The sequence below is a fragment of the Protopterus annectens genome, chromosome 3.part1 (assembly GCF_019279795.1).
Source record: "Protopterus annectens isolate FY-2018-M chromosome 3.part1, PAN1.0, whole genome shotgun sequence".
Classification (NCBI taxonomy): domain Eukaryota; kingdom Metazoa; phylum Chordata; order Ceratodontiformes; family Protopteridae; genus Protopterus; species Protopterus annectens.
The window spans coordinates 836,327,090-836,342,066 of record NC_056732.1 but is presented as its reverse complement, the minus strand read 5'-3'; positions in this window follow the sequence as shown (position 1 = coordinate 836,342,066).

The window sequence follows — 14,977 nt, the reverse complement described above, 5'->3', positions numbered from 1 at the left end:
TAATGTTTGAATGTGGGTAGGGTGTTCAAACAAATAGTTTAAGTTTTTCACCATCTAGTAAACAAATTGTGGCTGTCCACCTAACGCTCTTAACAGGTCACTATTAGTAGAAAAATGATCCAGTTTCTCTTCATAATATCCTTAATTTCTTTGAAACCTTCACCATGTGGAAAATCATAGAGTGATCGTGGCTCTCATCTCCTTCTGGTTTAAAAAAATTAGCATTTTCTTTACCTATACCTAGAATAGGTTTAAATCTTGCACCACATTCATGTGCTACCTAAAGGCTAGTATTCAATATTAAGTCTCTGGGGTAGCCTCTTTCCAAAAAAAATGAAATAATGTTAGACATTTCATTCTTGAAAATCTCCCAACTAGAACTCATATAGGCTGCCCTTACTAATTGGCCTTTAAAAATATTCTTTTTTGTGTGTTTGGGGTGGTGACTCTGGTTATCCAAATAATTATTTGAAAAGGTTTCCTTCCTAAATATTTTGGAAACAAAAGAATGATCCTTAACTAAAGTGACATCCAGGAAGTTAATAACAGAATATGAAAGGGAAATTTGTGAATTTAAGGAAGCTGGAAATATTTTCCAAATAATCCCTAAATTCATTCATGTCAGTCACATTGTCCTTCCACAGAATAAAAATGTTGTCCAAAATATGTAGGTATATAACCCACTTATTTTGAAATCTAGGAATAAAAAAGTTTTTGCGTTCCCAATTGTATCAACACAGTGGGAAAACATTTTGCAAATCTTGGTGCTCTTACTTGTTACATTCATCTCCTGAGGACAGGTAAATTATTGCAATCTTCATGGTTAACAAATGTTAAATAAAATAAATAAAAATAAAGAAAGTACTGGATGCCATAGATTGCACACTTATAGACATGAAGGCACCACCAAGGGAACAGGGTAGGCTCTACATAAACAGCAAGTGCTACCACTCTATCAACTGCCAAGTCATGTGCAATGCCAAGGGAATCATCTTGAACATGTTACCATGACTCACATATCTGGCACACCTCCCAACTGTACCAGATCTTTGCTGGAGAGATATCCCACAGGGTCATTTACTGGGAGAAGCAGGATATGCACTGGAACCATGGCTGATGACACCCACCAGAAATACACACACATCCATGGAAGAATATTGCGGCGCATGCTCAAACCAGCAATATCATAGAGCATATGTTTGGGCTGCTGAAGTCATGGTTCCGGTGCCTAGATACATCTGGAGGAGCCCTGCAGTACAATCCATGGACATGTGCAGAAATATTCACAACATCCTGAGGAAACAGCTTCAGCAGGATCAGTAAGGGGAAGGAGCAGAAATCCTACCACCAATGCCAAGGTCACTACAGCCACAGACAGATGAGGAGACAGAGGGGGAACAACCAGCTGCTGTGGGTGTAGGCAGACATTAGCATGCTCAATATGCCCTCACATTGACTAAGAGACAATGCATAGCACACACACACTCACCACCTAGGGGCCTAAAATCTTCCACCTACTCACATACATATAGCAACATTGATGCCAGGCAACTCACACAACCATTACCTATCCCCAAATTTGACTCAATACACCCAGTCCGGCTATTTGGACCTGTTCAAATCTATCAAGATTGAACCCTTTACCCTGATCCAGGGTGACTTTAACTTCCCAAACATAGATTGGATGAACTAATCATGCCAGACCACAGATGCCCAGAGATTCATTTATTTTGTTAATGCAAATGCCTTGGAACAGCTAGTCAGTACCCTCACAAGAGGTGATAATATCTTGGGCTTGGTATTAAGCAACAGGAGTAACCACTGCAGCATCTCAATAGTATCTTCCTCTCTGGTAAGATCCGAACACAAAGCAGTCACTTTTGAAGTCACCATCTCCCCCAACCCCCCCTAGCTAGAATCAGAAGTAAAAACTTCTCCAAAGCTGATTACAGCCTCCTGAGAGATGGTATAAATAGCTTCACAGACCCCTCCTCCTCTGTAGGAACTGGAACCAATATCCAAAGCTACACCAGAGCACATACGAGCATTTATATAGATGCATGGAATCAGGAATACCTGACAGGACTAAATCATCATCCACAAGGAAGGGTAAACCTGTCTGGTGGACATCTGCAATAAATAAACTCTATAACAAAAGGAAAAAAAGTGTTGTCCAGGACCAAGAAGAGCAGGTGCCCAATTGGAAGCAATGTCTCCTTAGCCTGAACAAGCAAATAAGAGCACTAGTGAAATCCTCTAAAGCAAACTTTGAGTCCAAATTGGCGACCTCTACTTGAGACAATCATATGCTCTTCATCACATATGTCCTCAACCTCAAAGAAAGCACTCAGACTTGTTCAGAACTGGTGGTCAAGGACACCACATATACAAATGCTATAGATATCGCAAACTTGCATGCTGGCTGACAGATTCAGTGAAAACTTTACCCCTCTGCCCCCCCATCAGTAAATCAGGACATTTATTTTATTTATTTTTATTTTATTTTACATTTGTTGACCGGGCTAGTCTAACTGGATGTATGTCCATTTTCAGTAGAGGCCCGGTGAGAAAAGCTCCTGCAAGTTACGAAGACAAGTATACAATATAACAGTAGACAAGTTTACAGAAAAATCCCCAGTAATCTGCCCCTCCCCCTAATATCTAGGGATCAAGTCATCATTGATCTCTCAAAGGCAAAAACTACAGCCTCGATGGGACTTGATAACATCCCAGGCTGCATCCTACGTGAACTCAGGCAGGAACTTGCAGCACCATTAGGCACCATATTCAACCAAAGCCTGAGTACTGACTTTATCCCAGCTGAGTGGAGGACAGCCAGTGTTATCCCTTTACCCCTGAAATTATAGACCCATCAGCCTAACTAGCCTGATCTGCAAGGCCATGGAATATATTATCATGGATCTCATTAACAAGGACATTGACTACCTCCAAACACTTGATCCTACACAGTTTGGCTTCATCCAGGGGAGGTTATGTCTGCTAAATTTGATCGACTTCTTTGAGACAGTCACCAAAGCCATGGATGAGGGGAAGACAGTGCACCCCACCTTGACCTGGCCAAAGCCTTTGACACTATTCCCCACTTGGGCAATATAGATAAACTCTCTCAACTAGGCATCAATCCATATGTTACCAGATGGGTAACAAACTGGCTCACTTATAGAACCCACACAGCCAAAATAGGGGAAGCCACCTCAAGCAGTAGACCCATAACAAGCGGCGTATCCCAGGGTTCGGTCTTGCGGCCTCCGTTATTTGGGATATACTTTTCTGAGGTGCAGGCCAAAACCAGTGGGCTATGGCTGACCAAGTTTGCAGATGACTGCAAGCTGGGTGCTCAGTTCCCCTAGTGATGTGGACATTCTCCAAGAGAGTCTCACTCAGACAAATGACTGGTGCCAGAAACATGGCATCAAGCTGAATACCAAAATATGCATCATCTCCTTTGGGGAGAGTGATGTCCCCACAAATTATCACATTAATAACAGCGTCCTAAGTATGCAATCAGTAGTGATGGATCTGGGCACCCAGGTTGCTAGCAATCTGACTTTTTACCACCATGTTGCTTCCATTGTATGGAAAGCCTTCTACATGGCCCACCCCATAAGTAAGGGTATCTCATCAAAGGACAAGGTCGTCATAACATCCTTCTATTCTTTGCTTATAAGGCCCATTATTGAATACAATGCCTCTTTTGGCATGTACCTCGCAAAGCACATGCAGCAGCTGGAGAGACCACAGAGGTTCCTCACCAGGAGAATCCAGGACCTCAAACATCTACCATACACAGATAGGCTAAAAACCCTATCCCTTTTCTCAGTTTCATACAGACTCCTCAGAGGTGACCTCTGTTTGGCATACAAGGCAATCATGGACTCCACCTTGATGGGACTGCTGCATATCCGCAAGTCAAGCTCCACTCGAGTAACCCACATGCTCGGCCTCAGCCTGGTCTGTGACATCAACAAGACTTGTTGGTGGGGCAGATTTGTGTCCCAGAGACTCCCCCATCTATGGAATAGACTCCCTCTCCACATCAAGCAGAGTACCTCTTTACCCCTTTTTTAAGCACAACCTAGATAACTAGATGGGAAAACAAAAATATACCCCTGGGATTTCACATGTGTCCCTGCTGGACAAGGGCATTGGGTGCTGATTTGTCTAAACATGGGCTAAACTCTTGGCTAGACTTATAAGGGCCTCAAGGCCAATAGCCTAGTAACCTCCTATGATCCTATGATCCTATGATCCTGTGCTCCTATGATCCTATGATGTATTGGCTGTGTACTGCTTACATCAGACAGAGTCAGTCCTGAACTAAAATTGTGGCAACTTCTGTATTTACAAGGTAAGTCCTGAAACTAGATTGTATTGTTTAATAATATGAATGTGTGGCATATCCTTGTATTTCATTATCTGGTACAGTAAGCAAGTAAAAGGTGGGAATTTTGCACAAAAATTACCTTAACATGTGACAGCAGAGACTTATCTGACTTATATGTGTCATTCACTAAGTAGTAGGCCTCAGGCATCAAAGATTCACAGTCATACCTCTCAAAAGTAGCGATGAACCCTGCATGCCCTCAGTTTAGCACCATATATTTGTACTGGAAAATCATTAAAGACAGAAGTTAGAAAGTAGTGATGCACATTGCAGTTTCTGACTTCACAACCCTTACAAGATCATTTACTATAAAGCTGGGAAATTTTGATACTATAAACTGTCTAACTTTCCAAGACCAATATAAGTCAAAGATACAATTACCAGTTCAACACCACAAATGCAGATATACTAAGCACTAAGTTAGCTATGCACCCTTAGCATCAGAGACAAAGCTTATGTATCTCTGAATCCAAAAAATAGAAAACAGGGATATGGCACAGTTATCATCACTTACACAAGGTGTTGTGTGGGGGGTCTGGAAGCCTAGGCTGACACAAAAGGTCAGTGAGTGTGTGTGAGTAAGAATGAGAAGCAGGCAGACATTTGGATAAACCAACAAATGACCAGTGAGACAAAATGAGTGACTGTTGTGTGTATGTCTGTTGGGGTCCTCCAGGTGAAATTGGTGTGCAAGTGTCTGCATGAACACAGTCAAACTGTTTGCTGGCTCCACATCTTGGTATGTCGGGCAAGTGTGAGCCATGCATGGTAGAAGTGGCAGTTCATTTTTGTCATCCCCAACCACGAGAACTGGTTCTGCCAGGAGTTGCACTGGTACATCCACGCGCATGGTCAGATGCACTACTGCTACCAGAACATAACTGATGTCTGGTGGACAAGCTCCTTTCACAGGGATGTCCAGGACTACAGCCCCATGGCCTGCCATATCTAGGTGTAGACAGCACACTCACTGATGGAGCAGTAGAAGTACTGCCACTATGGGAACGTGATTTGGCATGGCCACCTTGGCTGACAGCAGATGATGTGGCTGACCTATGCGCAAGGGGATGTTGTTCCCCTCCCAGTAAATGTTTGATCATAGATAATTCTTTTTCCATGACAGACACCCTCATTCCAATGTGTCATTCACCCAATCCATTGAATCAGCAACACAGTGGAGGCAGTCACACATGTTAGCCTGTGCATTTGTCTGGAGCACCTATGGGAATGTGTCTGTGCTGCCATGATGGCCCTAAACATATGTTGAGTGGCATGGGAAGAAACACCTGGATCAGGCAGAGGATGGACAGCAGGTCTCTTATAAGTACCCCTGTCAATCCTCCTGATTGGAACTTCATCCACACTTTTGCTTTGGCCAGAGTCAACACTGAAGACACAGTAGCCACACATCCTTGATCAATGGCCTTGCCCTCTACCTGTCCAATATCTGAGAGCTCACTGGAATGGGTAGGCATAGGCCTACTGGTTGTGTCTGATGGAATTGCAGGGGATGGCTGTATGTCAACCTCAGTGTGAGATTCAACCTCTGCACCCCCTGACTGTTCCTCAGTTTGGCCACCACCATCATCATCAGAGTCTGCTGATACACTGACATCAGGTGACAGAGGGCCCACACTCCCGCTGTCTTTATCACCTGTGATAAAAGCAACAGACAAAGGAAAAAAAATAATACCTGCACTACTATATTGCAATATATGATAACAAAGTAACAGTGCTGCCACTATTACAGACAGTACAGCAATACACATAACAGGCCTGGCATTAACAGCACAAACTAAAATATTTCTTTAAATTTCTGAGTAGTACTGACATAAAAATGTTTGGCTTAACATCTGCAGATGATATACTCCTCTGCAATCCATATGGTCCTGGAAGAAGTTAAGCAAGAGGTAAGGGCAACATCATTGCAATTAACAGTAACAGAGGGGGTAATACTTTTACCCCTTTATATATCCATTAGCTATACTTTCAATAAGAATGTGGCTGTCAACTCCAGCCTAAGCTAATAACTGCAGCAATCTTCAACCCCCCCCAAAAAATGCATGTGACACAGAAGTAACTTATTGATTTCACTTGTTTTCCTGTACATTATTCATCTGTTGTGATATCAAAGCCTACCTGGAAGCTCCTCCTGGAACGTGCTTGCTGTCTCTGAAACTGTTGCTCAGACATCCAGGATATGCTGTACTGCACTCTTCTGGGGGCTGTCTGGATCCCTGATATTGGCCAGGAACTCTTCATCAGGTATTAGTGGTGGTTCCCTAGTAGGGCCTCTTCCCATAACCATCTGGTTACAGCCCACTGCAGCTGCTCTCCTCCACACAGATTTGGTCCTGTCAGTGGCCCTGTGGTGCACCTGCTCATGTGTCCCACCATGGCCACCCACTGCATTCACATCATCAACTACCTGCTGCCAAATCTGCATCCTAAATGCCATATCTCCCCTGCCCTTTCCAGCAGGAAAGCACCATGTTGCCTAAAGGTATCCACTATCACCTGGTTCTCAGCATCAATGAAGGTGGGTCTCCCAGTATTGACACGCCTGGGTGGCATACTCCCAGGTGTCCTAAAAGACAACAGAAGAATAATACACATAAGTATCACAGAACTATAAAATAATTGTTGCCAGATAAAACAGAAAAGGGAGCCACTCAGTGTTACCCCCGGAGAAACATACAACAGTCTACAGATATGAAATACGAACAACAGGCAGGATGCAAAACAAGGACAGCAGCAAGAGCAACGTATCCTTGTTTGTGCCTTAACAATAATTCACCTTTGCTCTCCCAAAAGAATAGGCAAATGACATGTTTTGCTAACAAACCATCTTTGAAATGATAAAAGTGCTATCAGAGGAACTGTCTGTGAAACATCTGTACATATCTGTCACACAGCATTCCATTTTTATGTACTGGTAATCATGTATACCTCTGAAATGGCTTGACAAACATGCCAATGCCATCAGTACACTTCTAACTAATGCATATAGATAAAAGTGTAAAAGCCTTTGCTTCAGATTTTTCTTAAATACACTCCAGCATATGCAGTATTTAGCTGACAAAATGGAAGTATACCTTCTGAAGTTCAGTACTCATCTGTACAACTATATTCTGAAGAAATAGCTTATGTGCAATCTTCCCAGTACAAACAAGTCTTCTCACTATCAGTTTGCCTAGCTACATGGTTGCCTTTTTATATGGTGTAGATTCAGGGCTCTTAGCACAGTGAAGATGAAAATGAAGTGTGAACTCATTAGAATTGCTGAATACCAAATACTTGGATACATGTAGGAGATGTAAATATAGTGCAGGCACTCCCTCAGTGTTTGTTTTTAATGGAGTACAACTGTGAATGATTACTGGTTGGGAGAAGGAAAGCACAACAGCACTGCAGGCTGCCTTACTTCCACTGGGTGTGTCAGGTTAGATCTACAAAGTGTTAGATGTAAAGCTGAAAATGTAAGTAAGCAGCACGCAATTCACAGGTTGTGTTCCTTAACATCCAACCTGCCCTTCATCGTTGGCAACTGCACATTATATTATTAACACTTTATATCCTCACACATTTTAAGGCCAATGATATAGAATGTCTTGCACACTGCATGTTTTAGAGTAATGGTCAGATAACTGACGACTGACCAACAAACACATAAAGGTAAGACAGAGCTGCATATTTGCAAGTAATATTCATAACAGGTTGTGTGATTCTAAGTGCACTACATCCAAAAATAATACAGATACAAATAATAGTTCCATGGTTTGATATCACTGTAGATGGTGTTGCAGTTGGTTGTATGCTGAATGAGTTCAGTTCTTTGCTGCAAAGCAGTTTGGGTGGCAAAGAGGGGTAGGGCACTCATCTTGTCTTCTGAAGAGGCATTGGAGTGAGAGTTCAAATCCAGACTATGTAGACATATCTCATGTGAGCCATCATTTTCTTGTGTCTATGTCATACACTGATTTTCCTCATTTCAACTACTTGCCCCATTTTTCCTTTTCTGTCTTGTCTAAATTTTTGGGGGCCAGTATTTGCTAGATGCGGCATCTAGTGCAATCACAGGAACAGAAGAAATGAATGGCAAATTTGGCTGTATTTATCTTGTTTGCCTGAAGTGCAAACTGGACAACTGGACTACCCAGGAAACAGATGGGACCCAGACAGCCAAAAATAGAAACTGGATACATTCAACTAATGCTATTGGACATCATGCAAACATGCTAAGTGGCATTGCATGGTGGTTAACAGCGAGACCTTAAGAATGATTAGTAAAATAGGGAATGTCATGTAACTAGTCCTGTGGCAGCAGGTGTAAGTGTAAGGCTGAAGTACAGATGGTCCTGGGTTCAAGTACAGGGTGTGGAACCTTTTTTAACTGTTGTGACATTGCAGTTTACAGCAATAAAGTGAAGGATAGCCAAAGTATTATTTCAACCTTTTTGTGCCAACAGGTGTAAGCATAGGACTACCATACACTTGGTCCTGGGTTTTAATACAGGATATGCCATGCACTTTTAATGCAGCTCCACTTCCCATTATAGCCACTCTCACTTAAAACACTTGAGATAGTGGAGCTGATATTAATGAGGGATGAGACACTAGTATTTTTTCAGTTGTTTGTTTATTTATTTATCTATGTATTATCATATTTATTACAGATGTATGACTGTGGCTATACTGTGTACTATAGTCCTGTAAGTATAATCCGGCTACTTGAACTGGCATGGCTTTCACATTAACGTAAGACACATACACAACTGCCTGTACATCCAATAACCTTGCAATTACAATTGCAATTATGTAATGCCTCACTGCTTGGCACTGCTGGTCTCCACTTACCATTGCACAAATGTATTGCTCGGGAGTGCGCATCCACAAGCAACTCATTTGCACCATGTTAAGTGGTGCACTGCAGTTCCAGTGTGTGCCCTCCAGTAAATGCGATAACTGGAATTTTTTGGGAAAGCATCAGTCTCCATTGCTGTAGATCCATGGTAGACATGGTAGGCTTTTGTGGAGAAGGTGCCAGGTTTAGGGCACAGAAGTGGAGTGTCCAGGAGTCTAAGATATTAATTGGACTCCTAGTTAAGAACCACAGCAAAAGGCTTCTGCAAGGTGAATATTCTGAATATTCTGGCTCTCAGTACAAGTCGGGTTTTGATAGTTTAGCTCAGGCTGTATCCGGTGCCACCAGTATCCCTTGCACTGGAGAACATTGTAGGTATCATTATAATGACCTACTGAGGAAGAGGAAGGATACACTTGACTGCTTGATTAAGGAATTTAGAACTGAGGGCATCCCACACCTGTGTAAGTATCATCTACAGGGAGTAATTGTAAGACTTATAAAGCTGAATATAGGAAAGACTGGTATTCATAATGGCTTTCTTTTTTGTTCTGTTTTTTCCACAGCTGCCAGTGATCTGGAGTTCAATGTCAGACCCCACTTGGCTAGACTGGCAAGAATGAGGGAAGCAAGTGGTATGTATGCAGCAGAACAGTAGTGTTATTGCAGCACTAAAGTCAAATATAGCTTTTTTGGTATTTTATACAGTTGTATCAAACTGATCATTCATATACCAATTGTAAAAGCAGATCTGCATGCACTAATCTGTAACAGAAACCAATTGCAAGGGTCCAATATTAGACTTTAGTGAGAGATTGAGGGTTCAAGTACCACACTTCATAACTATACAATGCTGTTATTTCTTCAGTAATGTTTTCATTAAATTGAAACCTGTATACCAGTGGCAAAAGTCCCTGCTGTAAACTGTATAACTGGAACACACATATATGTAATATATGATATTTCATAGGTTCATAGATTATTACTAGGCTAACTGCCCTTGTGAGTCATTTTAACCCTAGCCAATTATCCCTTGTGAGACTCAAAGCCTACACCTTGCGTTTATAAGGTAAACACCTTATCCATTAAGCCACCCTCCCAACCCCAAGGATTACTTTCTGCATTCTGTAGTATAGTCTGCATCTGTTAGGATGTGTACACTTAAATGTAAACGTTAAGACAATAGAGTTAAATAATTATATTACTGCATTATTATAAGTCACATATCTCATTTTTTTTCTCACCTCAAACCTTATCTCTCTTTTTTATTTTATTTTTATGTTCTTTTATTTTATATTGTTTATTAAAATCATTTTTGTTTAATTTTTTTACTATTTTTTCTTTTATGATTTATTTTTATTTTATTTTATGTCATTGTTTTACTTTATTTTGTTTTTATTTTATTTTTTTATTTTCTTATGTGTCGTCACAATGTGCCCATGTCATCCATGTGCACCACATCACTAAATACTCCATAGCACAGAGGAGTAGGCCAGCCCCAATGGATCCATGGATTGGTGTAAGCCTCAGTTTGCATAGTACTAGGAGGAGGAAGAGGACACATCAAGCACTCCAGCCCCAGCGGAGTGATGTGACTGTGATGACAGTTCAGTGAATGAGGACTCAATTTCACTGTCTCCCAGCTTGACAACTATAGACTCTGGATGTCCTCACCCTCACCTCAATCATGGTGACCCCTCCCCCAACCATTTGTGTCCATCACTGTCCCTGTCTCTTGTCTTGTCTGTCTGCAATTGCTTCCTCACCTACCCAACTTATCTGAGCCAGACTTAACTACGTCCCTTCCCCAACCTTCCTCTCTCTGAAATAAAAAATAAATGGGCACCTGTCCCACAAAAAAATATCCCATACATAGCACTCCATTTCACACATGTGTCTTCTTGACATACTTGATTTGAGTCAGGTGGCTATACAACATGATTGTATTGTGGTCACACCTCTCTCTGGATGTGACAGCCCAAATTCAGTTAATATTTTGCACATATGTTCAGTTTACACTGTTAAAGAAATGGATATCTATGGTTCTTTCCTACCTCTCTCCTGCACATTCCTATATTGCTTTCCCTTTGTTCTTCCCCCTGCTTGCTTCTCATTTCACCACTTTCCTATATACCCCATTTTAACACCTTTAATCTAGTCATTAATTAGAATCACACACAACACACATAAGTTACTGCAAAAGCAATGGGTCCTTTCACTTTTTGGGAACCATGTTTGCGTGAAAGTGTGCATCATGCATCAATGTGTAGCAATGGTGAATGGTGGCAAACAGCTCTGGTTACCTCTGCTCAATGCCATTTAACACCGCTGCACAATGCCAACACACAGCAACACATTTACTTTAAACAATTCATGTCATTGCAATATCACTCTGTAATTAAAAGTATTTCAAAGTAGTACATACACTTGGATTAGAACCCAGTACCATCTGGCCCCAAGAAGGAATGCATCAATGCATTAACACATGCTGCCACAGAGTCAAGCAGCAGGTGTGTTTCATGCACTCAATACTAGTTGTCAGACATTAGCAATGTGGCTCACATTTGTGCACTGCTTAGCTATGCACAAACGTGTATCTTGCCTGTGGATACACTTTGCTTACCATCATGCAAACCTGCTGCACGCCATGCATGCAAAACTAAATATTATTATGTACTACTGCTTACTGTCTATTTATTCTCTATGACATGGCATTACGAGTGGGAACATTACAAACTGAATGCCCTATCCCACACTGTTTAACATATTTACTAAGTAGCCATGTGTTGCCACCCCACCAAGCAGTGCAATCCTGCTGTCTCAGAACGTTTTCCACATGTATATCAAACACACTACAAAATGTAATATCAAATGTTGTGTGATATGCAATGCATATCAATCTGGTAACATCAGAAATACAACTATTGACCAATACACCTAAAAAGCCTTTTCTGCAAGGCTAGGGAAGGAATCAGCATGGACCATATCTAAAGGGACATAGGAGACCTTCAACACAATTGACCCAACCCATTTTGTTTTTGTCAAGGGTAGATCTTGCTTATTGGACCTTGTGGACTTCTTTGATACTGACCCCAAAGCCTGGATAAGGGATAACAGGACATACCACCCATGCTGACTTATCAAAGGCCTTTGATACTATCCCACATTCATGTCTCATAGTGAAGATCTCCCATGTGAACATTAAGCCATACAGTAGTAGATGGATAGCCAACTGGCTCACCGACAGAACACACACTCGCAAAGCTGGGGACTGCACCTCCACTGCTAGCCACTTATTATCCAAATACCACAAGGATCTGTGCTGGGTCCTCAACTGTTTGCAAAATACTTCCCTGAAGTGCAGGCAATGGGAGATGGCCTGTGGTTTACCAAGATTGCAGATGAGTGGTAACTGGACGCACTCATATAGAGTTCCCCAAATGATGTAACATATTAAAGAAGTGGCTGATACTCACATATGATTGGTGGCAAACTCACTCATTGAACTTTAAAGCATACAATGCCTCATTCTCCCCTTTGCTAGTGAAGTACACCTGCTAATTTGGATACATATAGCAACCGTCTAAGCTCAAACACAGTGTTGTGAGACATGAGAGCACATGTTGATAGCAATCTACACTTCAATCTCTATTTATAGGTTCATATCTTAGTACTAGGCTAACTGCCCTTGTGAGCCATTGTAAGCCTAGCTAGTTATCCCTTGTGAGACTCAAACCCTGCACCTTGTGTTTGTAAGGCAAACACCTTAACCATTAGGCCACCCTCCCAGGTGTCCATAGTGGTGACATGCACATTCTGCATTCCGCACATCATACATATGGACATCACATCCAAGACCAGGGTGGTTATACCTTTGCTGTACTCTACCCTTATCAGACCACTAATGGAGTACAATGCTCCTTTCTGTCTGTACCTCACAAGACACCTGCAGCACAAGACACCTGCAGCAATTGGAAAAGACACAGTTTTGTGCCTGGGAGAATCCAGGGCCTCCAAATATGACATACAGGGAAAAAGTGACATATCTGTCACTGTACTCAGTTATCATGCAGGCTGTTGAGAGATGACCTATGCCTAGCCTACAGAACAGTCTCAGACCCTGCCCTACTGGAAATGCTGCACCTCTGCAAATCAAATGGGACAATAATAACTCCCCCCAGAGTTCTAAACCTAACCTTTGAGATAAACAGAACATGCTGGGGAGACAGATATATCTCCCAATGATTCACATTCCTCTGTAATAGGCACCCACTGCATGTGAATCAGTGCTCTTCAATGACCCTGTTCAAACGTGACCTTGACTACTGGTTGGGGTAGTTGTAAAGTCACCTCTAGGGTGGAACATATCTCCCTCATAGACAGGGCCAGTTGGTGCTGCTCACAAAATTGCCCTGCTAACAATGAACATCTAAGTATGCTTAGGAAGGGTACTTGTGTTTTTACAGGCTAGGCTTCTAAACACCCTAGGACCATTAGGCTAGTAGCATCTTATGAGCCTATGAAGTTATTAACCTATGCAGACCTCCCAACATCTTGTTTCCCACATGTACTGCTGATGTCATCTACCATAAGTTCACCTGCACTCTTGTAAAAGTCAGACTTGTGCCATGGTGCTTGTATAAAGTACTGGGTTCTGTAGTCTATGCACTTAGATAGGTAAATGTTTTATTCTCACTGCAGTCAAGTGAGTGTGTGTGTGTGTGCATCTAGACAGAAAATCAGAAATGTGTATCTCACAGTTATTGCTCAAATGTTATAAATTGACAGTATTTTGAGATTTGCAGATGCCATGGGACCAGATGACATCCTGGGCTGTGTACTACATGAAATACAAAATGAACTGGCACCTCACCTAAGTGTCATGTTTAATCATACCCTCACTTCAGGCTTCATGCCCACTGAGTGGCACACAGCTACAGTTATCCCACTCCACAAGGGGGGATCCACCTTGGATCCCAGGAACTACCACCCCATCAGTCTGCTGAGCCTGATCTGCAAGGCCATGGAACGTATTATCATGGAACTTATAAACAAAGACATTGGCAACCTTAAAACACTAGACCCCCACCCAGTTTGGGTTCATGAAGGGCTGAGCTTGTCTCCTGAACCTGATTGGCTTCTTTGAATCAGACTCCAGAACTATGGACGAGGGTAAGGCAGTCCACAGAGCCTATCTGGACCTCGCCAAGGCCTTTGGCACCATCCCTCACTCTGGAATCATAGATAAATGTACTAAGATAGGCATTAATCCCTACATCACTTGATGGGTTGCCAACTGGCTTACTGACAGAACCCACACTGTAAAAGTAGCTGACTCCAAATCCAGCTCCAGTCAAGTGACATGTGGAGTACCTCAGGGTTCAGTCCTGGGACCTCTCTTGTTTGGCATCTACTTCTCTGAAGTACAGGCCAACACTAAGGGAATCTAACAAAGTTCACAGATAACTGCAAACTGGGAGCCATTATTGAATCCCCAAATGATGTAAATACTCTACAAAAGGGTCTTACAGAAACAGATGCTTGGTGCCAGAGCCATGGGCTCAAGCTCAATGCTAAGAAATGTATAGTTATACCCTTTGGGAAAAAACATCTATCCACGAATTACCACATAGGTGGCAGTACACTAAACACTGAAAATGTCATAAGAGACTTAGGGACACAGGTGGACAGTGGTCTCACCTTCAATA